Source organism: Pinus tabuliformis, chromosome 6 (genome assembly GCF_031772625.1).
Source record: "Pinus tabuliformis cultivar Carrire ecotype Pingquan chromosome 6, CPIR1, whole genome shotgun sequence".
In the NCBI taxonomy this organism is placed as follows: Eukaryota; Viridiplantae; Streptophyta; class Pinopsida; order Pinales; family Pinaceae; genus Pinus; species Pinus tabuliformis.
Window position 1 is genome coordinate 1,431,859,749 of NC_142292.1, and position 12,144 is coordinate 1,431,871,892.

The window sequence follows — 12,144 nt, forward strand, 5'->3', positions numbered from 1 at the left end:
CAGCATTGGAACTAAAATTGGATGGGAGATTGGGACTATTTTTCAGTAAATAGATCAAATTATTCCATTGATATGAATGTAATATATCGGATCAATCTCCAACTATGCCTTTGAATCCATCTCATCTTGACACAGCAGTGGAAAGAATACCCAGTTAGCTGTGCTTAGACTTCAAACAGTTCAGCTTTAACCATTCTAGTGGTCCTTCCTCATTGGTTGTTATAAACTAAGAGTTCATTTCCCAATCAATTACGAAATGCTATCCTCTTCCCACTGAGCCCTCACTTTTCCACCGGTCCACAGAAACAAGATATAGGACTGATGCCATTCATCAGTTCATCATATCAGATAAAAAATAACTTTCTTTTCCGTATACTCTCCCTGGTATCGGTTGTTATTCGTGTGGACTTACGCAGTCGATCAGATCATATCTGAAATAGATATGGATATATATCTCCCTCAATATAGGTCATCGAAATGATCTTGGACAACCCCAACAAAAGCACGAAAGCCAAGATCTTTCATTAAATTGATTCCTGTTCAAATTCGAACAGTGTATAACCACATGGATAAGCTCACATTAACCTGTCAATTTCAAATCCAATTTGTGATTTGGAGGAATGATATATCGAGATATCAAGAAGGAATTAGCATGTAATAATGTCGATTCATACAAAAAGAGTATTTCTTCAGGCACTGTACTTATAGGATGGGAATAGAGAAGGAAGAGGGAATCCCGAAGACTTTGCATAATCTTTTTGACTCAAAAGGACAAATAGGATTCATTAGTGTTTGGTTAGAATACGAAAATGTGTTTGACTTAATTGGTTCCAGTTACTCTTTGAGACATAATGTATAAAGGAAGGGAATATTAATATTCTCGAACAACGAGAATAATCCAATTTATCTTACTTCGGAACAAAAAAAAATTGAACGAGAAGTTGTATGAGGTGCAAATCTCATGTACGGTTTTGTAGAGTGACAGTGAAGAAAACTTATCTGTCAACTTTTCCACTATCGCCCTCAAAAAACCAAACTCTACCTTACGTAAAGTTTCCAGAGTACGATTAACCTATGGATTTGAAATCACTGCTTATATACCTGGTATTGACCATAATTTACAAGAACATTCTATATTATTAGTAAGAGGAGGAAGGGTTAAAGATTTATCCGGTGTGAGATATCACATTGTTCGAGGAACCCTATATGCTACCGAAGTAAAAGATCGTCAACAAGGGCGTTCTAGTGTGTTGTATATTCTTACTTATCTAATACTTGTATCATTTCATGATGATGCCATGTGAATTGCTAGGAACATGTTAAGTATATAACTAACCTAATAATGAACATTTTGTAAGGGGACTAGAGCAGGCTACCGTGAAAAAAAGCATGATCTTATTTTTCATTGGAACTATTATATGTCCAAGGTTTAATATCGAAATCATTTTCGAAGTTTTCCCTGATTGTTTCAACAGAAAATTCAAAAATACCTTGACCTTTTTAGAACAAGTTCAAGTGAAATAGCAATGATTTGAAACACTTTTTTATACACTATTTTGTAAACCTAAGGACTTCATCGTATAGATATGTAAAATACAGGATTTCCAATCATAGCAAAAGAAAGAAAGGGAACAGATACTCAATTGAGAGTGAGTAAATAGAATTATATGCATAAAGAATATATCTCATCTATGCAGATATAATAATGTGGAAAGTTGTATTCGACAAAAGTCGTATGTATGGTTTGGAGGGAGATCTTTCATACCTTTAGAGATCCACCCTACAATATGGAGTAAAAAAGAAAAAATAAATGATTTTCAGCCTTTATGAAATAGATTCTTGAACCTTTTTCACACTCATGTCACGGCGAAGTACTGCAGAAAAAAAAAAAAAAAAAAAAAAAAAAAAACTGTAAAATCCAATCCTATTTATCATAATCGATTAGTTAACATGGTGGTTAACCATATTCTTAAAAACGGAAAAAAATCATTGGCTTATCGAATTCTTTATCGATCCATCAAAAAGATTCAACAAAAGACGGATAAAAATCCACTATCTGTTCTACGCCAAGCAATACGTAGAGTAACTCCCAATGTAACAGCAAAAGCAAGACATGTGGGTGGATCGACTTATCGAGTTCCTACTGAGATAAGATCAACCCAAGGAAAAGTACTTGCTATTCGTTGGTTATTAGGGGCATCTCAAAAATGTCCGGGTCGAAATATGAATTTCAAATTGAGTCATGAATTAATGGATGCTTCTAGAGGGAATGGCAATGCCATATGCAAAAAGGAAGAGACTCATAGAATGGCAGAAGCCAATAGAGCTTGTTCACATTTTTGTTAAGTCATAAACAGGATCGAGATCTACCTATCTATATAGTGGATTTATATATTCTAATAAATTAGAAATTGATTCCCGTTCAGATCGAACAATATGTTTATCGGAACAAAAGAGAAAAAATAAAAAGAAAAAAGCATAAATCATAGATAGATCTAAGTCCTCTTGGGAAGGCTTCCTTAAGGAAAAAGGAGATAGATTATGGAGGAATATTCGATCCTATTCATGAGATTATGTAAATCTCCTAAACTTGGAAGTTAGAAACTTTTTCTACTCTTTCAAAGATTGAAATAAATTACTAATTCATGATCTGACATGTACAAAGTGAAAACTTAATTTTCAATTATACCTTGAGATCGTTTGACAGAGTTTCATTTGCTTTTCTTCCATTCTAGTTTATGGTATTTTTGGCTATATGGTCTATCCAGGGGAAAGATTTAGCTTCAAGAAATACTAAATGATCTCATAGATACACAAATGTATAACTCTCCAGGAATTTTGATTGTGCTTATATCTATAAGTGTAGGAATTGGGTCCAAACTTTACTTTTTCTAGTCTCTTTTCATCAATGGACCCCTTATGAAGGGAAGAAGTGCGATTAATTTTATAAATTATTACCTCTCTAATAAAATAGATTGAATAGATATCTATCTTTCTTTTTTTATAAATGTTTCTATGGACATGTGGAAAAGAGAAAGAAAAGGACTGTTACCCCTACCTCCTCTCGGACCAAGATATCACTTTTACAGAAAAAAGTTAAAGTTTTTGAAAATATTTTTTATTTTGTACCATATTCAATTCTTTAGGTTTCTATTGAATTGAAAAAGAAAGTATGTTCATTCAGTCGTGTTGTTTATTTATAGGAAATCTCCTCCAGATAATTTTTTTTTTTTTATAATGAACCTATATGACCAATCGTATATCAATACTCGAATACGCTATCTCTAACATATGTTCATTCATAAATCAGGATATTTTTCATATATATATGAATGGAATAGAATTTCCTTTTGGGATGCCTTGATGGTGAAATGGTAGACATGCGAGACTCAAAATCTCGTGCTTAAGAGCGTGGAGGTTCGAGTCCTCTTCAAGGCATAATATTGCTCATGCTTATTGAATGAGCAATATTATGGCAAATCTCGTAGAGTATCTCAATAGATTGAGATAGATTCTCTGTTGATACGAGGTATTCCGACGATCGATTACCTACAAGTTAACGTTGTTGGAATAAGATAGTGGATCACAGGCAGGATCAAATCTTCTCTACCTAATGAGGAGTCCATTCCTAATACACCCTCGTATTATGAGGTACATTTCATTAAGGACATAGATTGAGAAGATCGATACATAGATTGACCAGATACCACCTCTATCAAGATCTTGCAATATACGAGAGTTACGACCAAACCTCACCAACTATATCCATGTCGGATCCTGTGACTCTATCCTTTCCTCTCTTCAAATAGTGTGGAAAAAACTAATGCTAGAACCGAAATCGAGGAAATAAGGAGTAAGCATAGTCTAGTTAGCTTAATGAGATATTATTAGACTATGCTTACTCTTACATGGTCGAGATCTCGGAGTGAGGAACCTCAAATTAAAGATCTATCAAGTCTTTATAGGATCTTAAATTGGAGCATATGTAGAACCACTCATTGATTGCCACGACCCTACTGTCCAGTCAATTTTCTTTTACTTCATTCCAGATTCTCCCAACTGATATCAAATCTTAATCCTGTTGCATGAATTGAGTGTTCAATTTCATTGGGAAAAAGCCATTTCTTCTCCAGCAATGTCTTTGTAATTTGATCCAATAACATTATGTTAGATAGGAACAAATTTGATAAATATTGATAACTCTCGAATAGAGTATTATAATGAAAAGATTCATTAGATAATAACCTATTGGTTCCGAGCCATCTTTGACAATGAATTAACGATTGGAAGCGGTCAACTCTTTCTCTTGAATTTTCGGTCAACCAATGGTTATATGAATATATAGGAAAATATGGCTACATACGTTCCAATTGGATGCCAATCACTTGAATGTGTTTGAAATGCTAGATATGTCTATGTAAGAGACAATGGTTTCCACAAATTCATGACCAAAACCGAATTGATTGTGGATTTTGAATCATATCTACGAAAAAACTTTGGATACTTTTTTTAGGGAAAAAATTAGTTTGTGCTATTAATCTTCTTGCACCATAAGTAATATAAAACCTTTTCAGCAGTTCTTCATTTGCGAAAAATTCTCGGCGTGAAAACACAGGGCGTGTTGTGGGGAAAAATGCCTATGCAGGACGATCCTATCCACCTAAGGTGTGACAGTACCTTAGCAACAAATGAACACAACTACTTCGGTTTCTTCCTTTATGAAATATGAAAGAGGGGAGATTGGTAGACTTACCGTTAGCTTTTGGTTGTCCCTCGATCTAGATCCTCTCCTCTTTGTGTGTCCACAGCTACTTGCCTCTTTGCTTTTGCTCCCACGAGATCACAAGAGAACAGCTACCTGTGACAAGAGAACAACTACATGCAGCAAGAGAAGGACACAATACAAAGGAAAATATACATATTCATAAATGATTCAGGATTAGAAGTAAATCAAATACACTAATGCAAATCATACAATAAACACCAGCATATAGAAAAGAACCAAGAAGCTTTATTGACTGATAAACAAGGTTCAGGAAGAGATACAACCCATAAGGTTCCAACCCAGCATCTCCTTCCCAGCAGAATGGAATTCCTTCTTCAGCCTCTTTCAAAGCATAAGCACCCAATGATCTAACCACAATCCAACAACAATTCTTTGCCATTACAATATTCCAGCCTCCCTGACCTCATGGAGAGAGATCTATATATAGGAGTTTTGGAGAGAGGATGAGTCAGCTTGAGGCTGGTATGAAACTGACTAGTGTCCTCTCCCTCTTCAGTTCTTGAGTCCACTTGGAGGTTCTTGCTTCCACTTGGAGATTTGGAACCTCTTACTCATCACCAGTCGAATTCCCTGATCCAAGTATCATTTTGGAAGCTTCCTGGGCATTGACACCTTGAGAAATGAGCCTGCCACTTGTCCAGTTACGCTCAGCGTAGGTAGCCTTTGTTGCAGTTGACATTCAACGTAGGTAGACAGTGGAGCAGTTGACATTCAGCGCAGATGCTCAGTGGAGCAGTTGACATGATCCAGAATTGGCCTGTTTTTGAGTGTTTTCAGGTGGAGAACTTTTGTGAACTGCTGTGGTTTGCTGGCCTTGTTCCTCTAGGGGTAGGAACAACATATTTAGGGACTTTGGATCCCTTGATTATTGACATTTCATGCTCAGTGACGCAAGGCACAAAAATGTCTATAACAGTTGCCCCCTAAAGTATGAGGCCGTTTATCGGGTGAAATGCTTTATCCAGGGGAGTCCGAAGTTCATCCATTTGCTAGGAGAAGACCTGTAATAAGATACAATACAATACATAATGATTCATACTGCTTTCATGATCTAGCTGAGGCGGGCATTCCCATGCTCAACTTTATAAATACATTTTGGTACATAGAACAGATGATCGTCTGATGGTAGACTGATAATTCTGGCGGAACTATCATCCTTTGAGTAGGATGATCATCTGCTGCAATGATGTACATGTCAAATGTCTTTATTTTTCCTAAATACATATCGCAGCCCGGATGGATGAAACTAGATCCGGGGTCTTCAAACTCGTTCGATCTTCACTCTAAGTACAAGTCGATCCATGTGAGAATTGCGCTGAAGTCGAACATGGAAAGACATCGCTTGATTACCGGTCAATGATGTAAACCGTTAACAAGCGTGAGAGGAATCACCGATAATGATAATGACCCTCAAGGTACTGCAGTACAATTCACGTGGTGTGAATAAAAGACTCGGCGTCGAACACCACGCAAAATCTTCTGGTCGAAGGTCATTGATGTATACCTGTCGCCGGAAGTGAGAAACTTGCCATTGAGGCATGCAAGCTTCAAAGTACTGAAGGGGTTGTTCCTAGATCAACTTCTTGGATAATGAGCTGATGTCGACAAGAAGCGATCCGTCAAAGGAGGGCCTTAATGAATCCCACATCAGTGACATGGAACGGAGCTAATGATTTTAATGGAGGTGAAAACGATCTGTGACATATGATTCAGGGTGGCGGTCATGAAATGGATGAAGGATAATGTATGGCAGTGGATGGGACCTGGTTGACTCTTTCTGAACGACTTCTCTTGAACATATGGCGACACTGATGCGATGGATTGGTAGCATTACCCCAAGTATGGATGGTATGGCGAGACCATGGTGATGTGACCGGTGAATGAAACAACCCAACACGATTGTGGTACGGAGGAAAAGTGTCATGTTCAAGAGCAACCTGCTACCATCAAAGCTTTCTTGATTTTTTCCCAATTTTTCCCCAGTCATTGCTGACCAGTACCTCTTTATTTTTGTCAAGCTTGAGGAGGATAACATATGCTTTTTCTATAACCTGCCCTTCGGGCAAGCCCATCGCTAGATTTTAACGAGCCTAGCGATAGTGAAACTCGTTCTCGTCTAAAGACAAGTTTGTCGCTATTTAGTGATTTTAACGAGTCTAACGACAAGGAAAACTCGGTCCTTTTCATTTTTAGAGAGTCTAAAAAGGTACATAAAGTTAACTCCAAAATTCCTTTTTCGTCATCTAATCCCTTAAGTCCGAAAAAGTATAAAACAATACAGAAGGGATGAGTTTTCGATAGTTTTAACGAGCCGAACAAAACAAGCGCTCGATCTTTTTGTGCAATAATCCCTCAGGTCCAAAAAGATTAAAATCTAGAGGAGGGATAGCTCTTCCGGTCGTTTAACGAGCTGGGAGGCCAAAACTCGGCAATCTTTTCATATTTTACGAGTCAATAGAAAAGAGCTTAAATAAGACTCGTCTTTCGAGGAACGAGTGATGAACAGGGTTAGCAGCTGATTCCAGGTACAGGTTGGAATTTTCCAATCACGGCAGTGTCACAAGGATGGCTAGGTGAAATCACTCTTCGCAGCTGTTCCTCAAAATGGGTAAACAATCATATGGAGGTAAACGATCGGCCAAATGAAAAGTGGAGGTGACAGTACACAAACACGACCAAGGCTTTTATGGTTGATTAGGTTACATTCTTAATGGTTATTTACCGGGATGGGTTCATTTTTTAACGAGCTTGAATGTGCCAAAACACTGCTCAATCTTATGTTTATTTTTTAACGAGCATGAACTATGTGCTAAAACTGCTCGGATCTCACTTTTCTATTTTTTAACGAGCATAAATTCTGCGATAAAACTGCTCGATGATAAGTTTGCATGCCCCCAGCATAATAACGCAAATCGAGGTGCATGCCCCCCAAGCTTCATTGCATTCAACTCGGTGGTTGGAATGAAGGTTTACCTTTGAGAAAGGGGATTTGTTTCATTTTTTAATGAGGTTGACACAAGATAAGAACCGTCCTCGGTGTCCAAATCCATTAGATGTAGAAGGTTTCATATTCCACTGTGGCCACTTCCGCCAGATTACTCGGAGGCGGTAGGGCAAAAGTACCCATTAAGGCAGGGTCTTTTAGGAGACCTACTCCGATATTTTGGAGCGAATGACTCCTTCCATGGATCATTGGAATGCTTCCCGTAACTTGCGAACTGTTGGGGAGAAAAGTTTGTTGGTCAACGATTGTAATTCCTCCTTGGAAGGGAAATGCAATCTTCCTAAAATAGGTCGACACAACAGCTGCCATGGCATATATCCATGGTCTTCCTAGTAGGATGTTGTAATCAAGATTCCCATCGATGACTTCAACATCTATTTCTACCATTTTTCCCTCTAGTTCAACTTTCAAGTTATTTAGTATACCATATGGGGTATATGTCCTTCCGTCGAATGCTTTTAACGTCGTCGCAGACCTCGACAAGGTTGGAGATCCTAAAGTTTTCCAGCAACTCATCGACATAATGCATGTAGATGCCCCCTCATCAATAATTGTTCGATGAACAGTTTTGTTGAGGGCTTTCACTTGAATAAGGAAAGCTAGTTGAGCTGGTAACTGAGGGTCATATCCTTTATGATCAAAGGCCACAAGATTGGAATCCATTGGGTCAATTCCACCTATTGCTGATAATAAAGCTTGCTCTCGGGAGAAGCAATTTTGCGGTACCTCAAGTGTCGACATAACGGACGGCGATTGGGCCAGGTCCTCTATCTGTGCTATTTTCTCACAAGGATTAAATGTCGATTTGTGTACTGCTCCCTTTTGCGACTTTATCATTGGCTCAGGGACGATGGGTGGCGCAACTTCGGTCAAAGTTGTTGTCGAACTACTAGGTTGTTCATTAGCCTTGTTTTTCGACAGCTTTGGATTCCTGTAATCCTTATTCCTCGTCAAAGCATCATTTTGCTGCTTTGATACAGACAACATAAGCACTTGGGATCGGGAAGCATTTTGATTAGCAACCAGTTCGGTTCTCGGGCTTAGAAACGGATCAGTCAACACAGCTTAGGTTTTATAACTCTTAAAGAATCTTTTAAGCTCAGCTTTGTATGGACAATCTGCCGTCTAATGATCCTCATCGCATATATGACACCCCGTAGGGGGTTTCCTTTTTCTCCCTTTCTTTTTCTTCTTGCCCCCTGGTTGCTTCAGTCGTTTGCCCTTGTCGTCCGACACGGCATTTACTTCCGAGGCAAGAAGTTCCTCATTTTCATTTTGACCGGAAATCATACGGGCCTTTTTAGATATAGCCTTTGTCAATTTCATGTCTGTTGCGCCAATCACGCCATCGCCGGCATGAGAGTCACTATTTGATTTAGGAGGAGGAGGAATTGAAAATTCCGGTCTAGGGGCGTCAGGTATTTTATCATAGAGCGTGCCGGACTGAGTATATACTAAGTCTAGATATTGTGCACGAGCAATAACTTGCTCCTCCGTTACGACTCCCCCTTTTGCCACATCTTCCGTTATGGCAGGAAGTAACGACTTTATAAACCATTCAGCTAACAACTGATCTAGAACGTAAGTCTTTACCATCCTGCGACGACGACGCCACTCATGTATATGATCGGATATATGTGTGGCCGTCGTCTGCTTGAAGTTGGTTAAGATTTCCGTTCCAGTTTCATACCTTATCGGTAATTGAAAATGGGTTAAGAAAGTCGTGGCTAGGGAACTGAAGTTGTCGAAAGAGGCTCTAGGTAATTCAATATACCATTTAGCCGCTGGTCTCGTCAATGTCCTCTGAAAAAGGCGAAGCCTTATCGAATCATCGTTCAGGGTGTTCGACGAACACCACAGATGAAAAGTCATGACGTGATTCGATGGGTCTTCACCTGGATTTCCATTGAATTTAGGAATGTCCGATGGGAGTTTATGCGGAATCGCTGGCCACCAAGGGGCATAAGCAATTGGATCATTCGTCAGCCGGTTTAGATTTGGTAATTCTAGAGTTGCTACAAAGGGCAACTGTTGATTCAGGTTAGGCGGAGCATACCCAGGATAAGATGGAATCGCTTGAGCAGTGGGTCTTTGCGTACCAGCATAATGTATTTGATGCTGGCAACTTTGACAAGTTTGATGGGCATAACCGTTATTATACGGTTGCCCATTACTTACAAAGACTTATTGCTCGGGTCCTTGATATGATTGCTGGAATTGCGGTTGTTGAGTTTGAACCAGCTCCGGTTGTTGGACCATTTGCTGTTGTCCAATACTGGATGATTGACTAAGATGAGGAGTCATAGTACTTGTTTGAGCCTGAGTCGCTCCAGATAAGGAGGCACTAACCGGAGGTTGTGATTGAGTTGCCAAGACAAGAGGCTGTTGTATGGCAACCTGAGAAACTTGGGGTTGACATACAACAGGTAGCGCTTGTACTTGCGACGCAATCAACATACTAGGTATAGTGGCAACATTCGACACAGGGTGGACTGGTTGCATTGAATATGTAACCCTTGGTTGCTGAGGTAGTATTGGTACCCATCCGCTGGATGTAATTCCAGTTTGACCTGAACTTTGTTGTAAACTCCCATATGGTTGTTCTCCGGGGGGGAACAATGAAAAGGCATACTGCCCTCCATATGGTGGCAATCCAGTGCTTAAAGGGTAGATTGGCCTTTGAAGACACATTGGATCAAGTTGTTGAGTTTCAACATAAGAAATACCAGATGATAATCCGGATGAAGAAATAGGAACTAACCATGTAGTCGAAACAGTCTCTGATTGGACTCCAGCTTGTTGTTGACAATTTGTCGGGACAGATGGTATACCAGCGAACATCGTTGGAGTAGCAGCAGGAGGCTCTGCCGCTGCTGTGTCGGATGACACAGTTCTGGATGTCGACGGTTGTTCAGACATATTTAGTCTATCCAAAAGATTTCTTAGCGATTCTACAAGAACTTTGTGATGAAGGTAGACTAACTTCGAAGATCAACGCAGGAATAAAGGGTGATTGTCCCGTTTAAAATAAATTGTTAATGACGCTTTCGACACAACTTGCTTTTTCAGTTTTAAAGAGTCGAGAAAAAGCTAAAGATGACTCTAGTCTCCTTCGATGTTTTAACGAGCCCGAAGTGACAAATGCTCGGATGGACTTTTTCTGTTATAGAGTCTGAAAAAGGCCAAAAGAAACTGCTTTGGAGATCTAGGCAGAGGGTGTGCCAAACTTTTCGCAAAACCACATAATACTTTTTACGGTACGGGTGGTCGATCTTCGTGAATGCTGTGTTCACTGCATTTCGATCAGTAGGGCGGCCGACATGGCTTCCTAAGGATAAAGGATATATGCCTATACGGGTCTCCCAATATATACGCGACGGTACGTGGGAGCACAAGTCCGTTCTAGCGCTATCGTCCCTCAGGAGGAATCACCCACCTTCCACGAGATCGACAGTCACTAGGCTTAACGACACCGGAACACGTCTCTAGCCTAGACCTCTATGTTGTGCGTTATGTTGCAAAGCGTTGTTAGGTTCATTCAGTTTATTTTAAGTTGATCTTTTTAGAAGTTTGTCTTTCAGGATCACCACGAGATGTATGGTACAATTCCTAAATGCAGTCTAAGATGATAAGCAAGCTTTATAATCTTTCAACTTTGAAAATCCTAGCTACTAAGGGAAAAGAGAGCGACTATCTTTTCTCAAAGAGCAATCAGCACACTCTAATGCACTCTTCCTAAATCAAACATGCAAACTTATCAAAATGCAAATGCAGAATGCAGGTGTTTGTTTTCACTTTCTTAGTATAAATGCCTATAAAGAAAGCTTTTTGTACAACTTTGAATTTGCTTTTAAATGACTGAGAATAAACAAGTTTACTTTTTCCAAAATCAACAAGGGTAGAAGAGATTACAATCACTTTGCGATTTTTCGAAAGAAATAATTGTTTCGACACTTAAAAGTGACAAATTCAAACCAATAAGCAAAAGCAAATGATAATCAAACTGTAAACAGCCAATGAACTCTCTCCTAAGATCACAATCAATCAATCAATCAGATCTGAATCAAGGCTACAGGATGACTATTTCGCTCATGTAAAGGAAAACTGTAAATGATGCCACAAACACATAAAAACACTTATAGTCTTTTTGTACAAAAATGAGGCGGAATTCAAGCAAAGAAAAGGGGTTTCAGATGTGGTACCTATGCTGGTTAAAGGCAGCAAAAACAGAGATCTAAACAAGGCAAAAGACAGCAAGGAACCCCAGCTGCACAAGGCCACACTGGTTCAGTGCAGGTAGAACACTGTCAGTTTGACATTCAACGCAGGTAGCCTTCACGGGACCTGCGTTGAA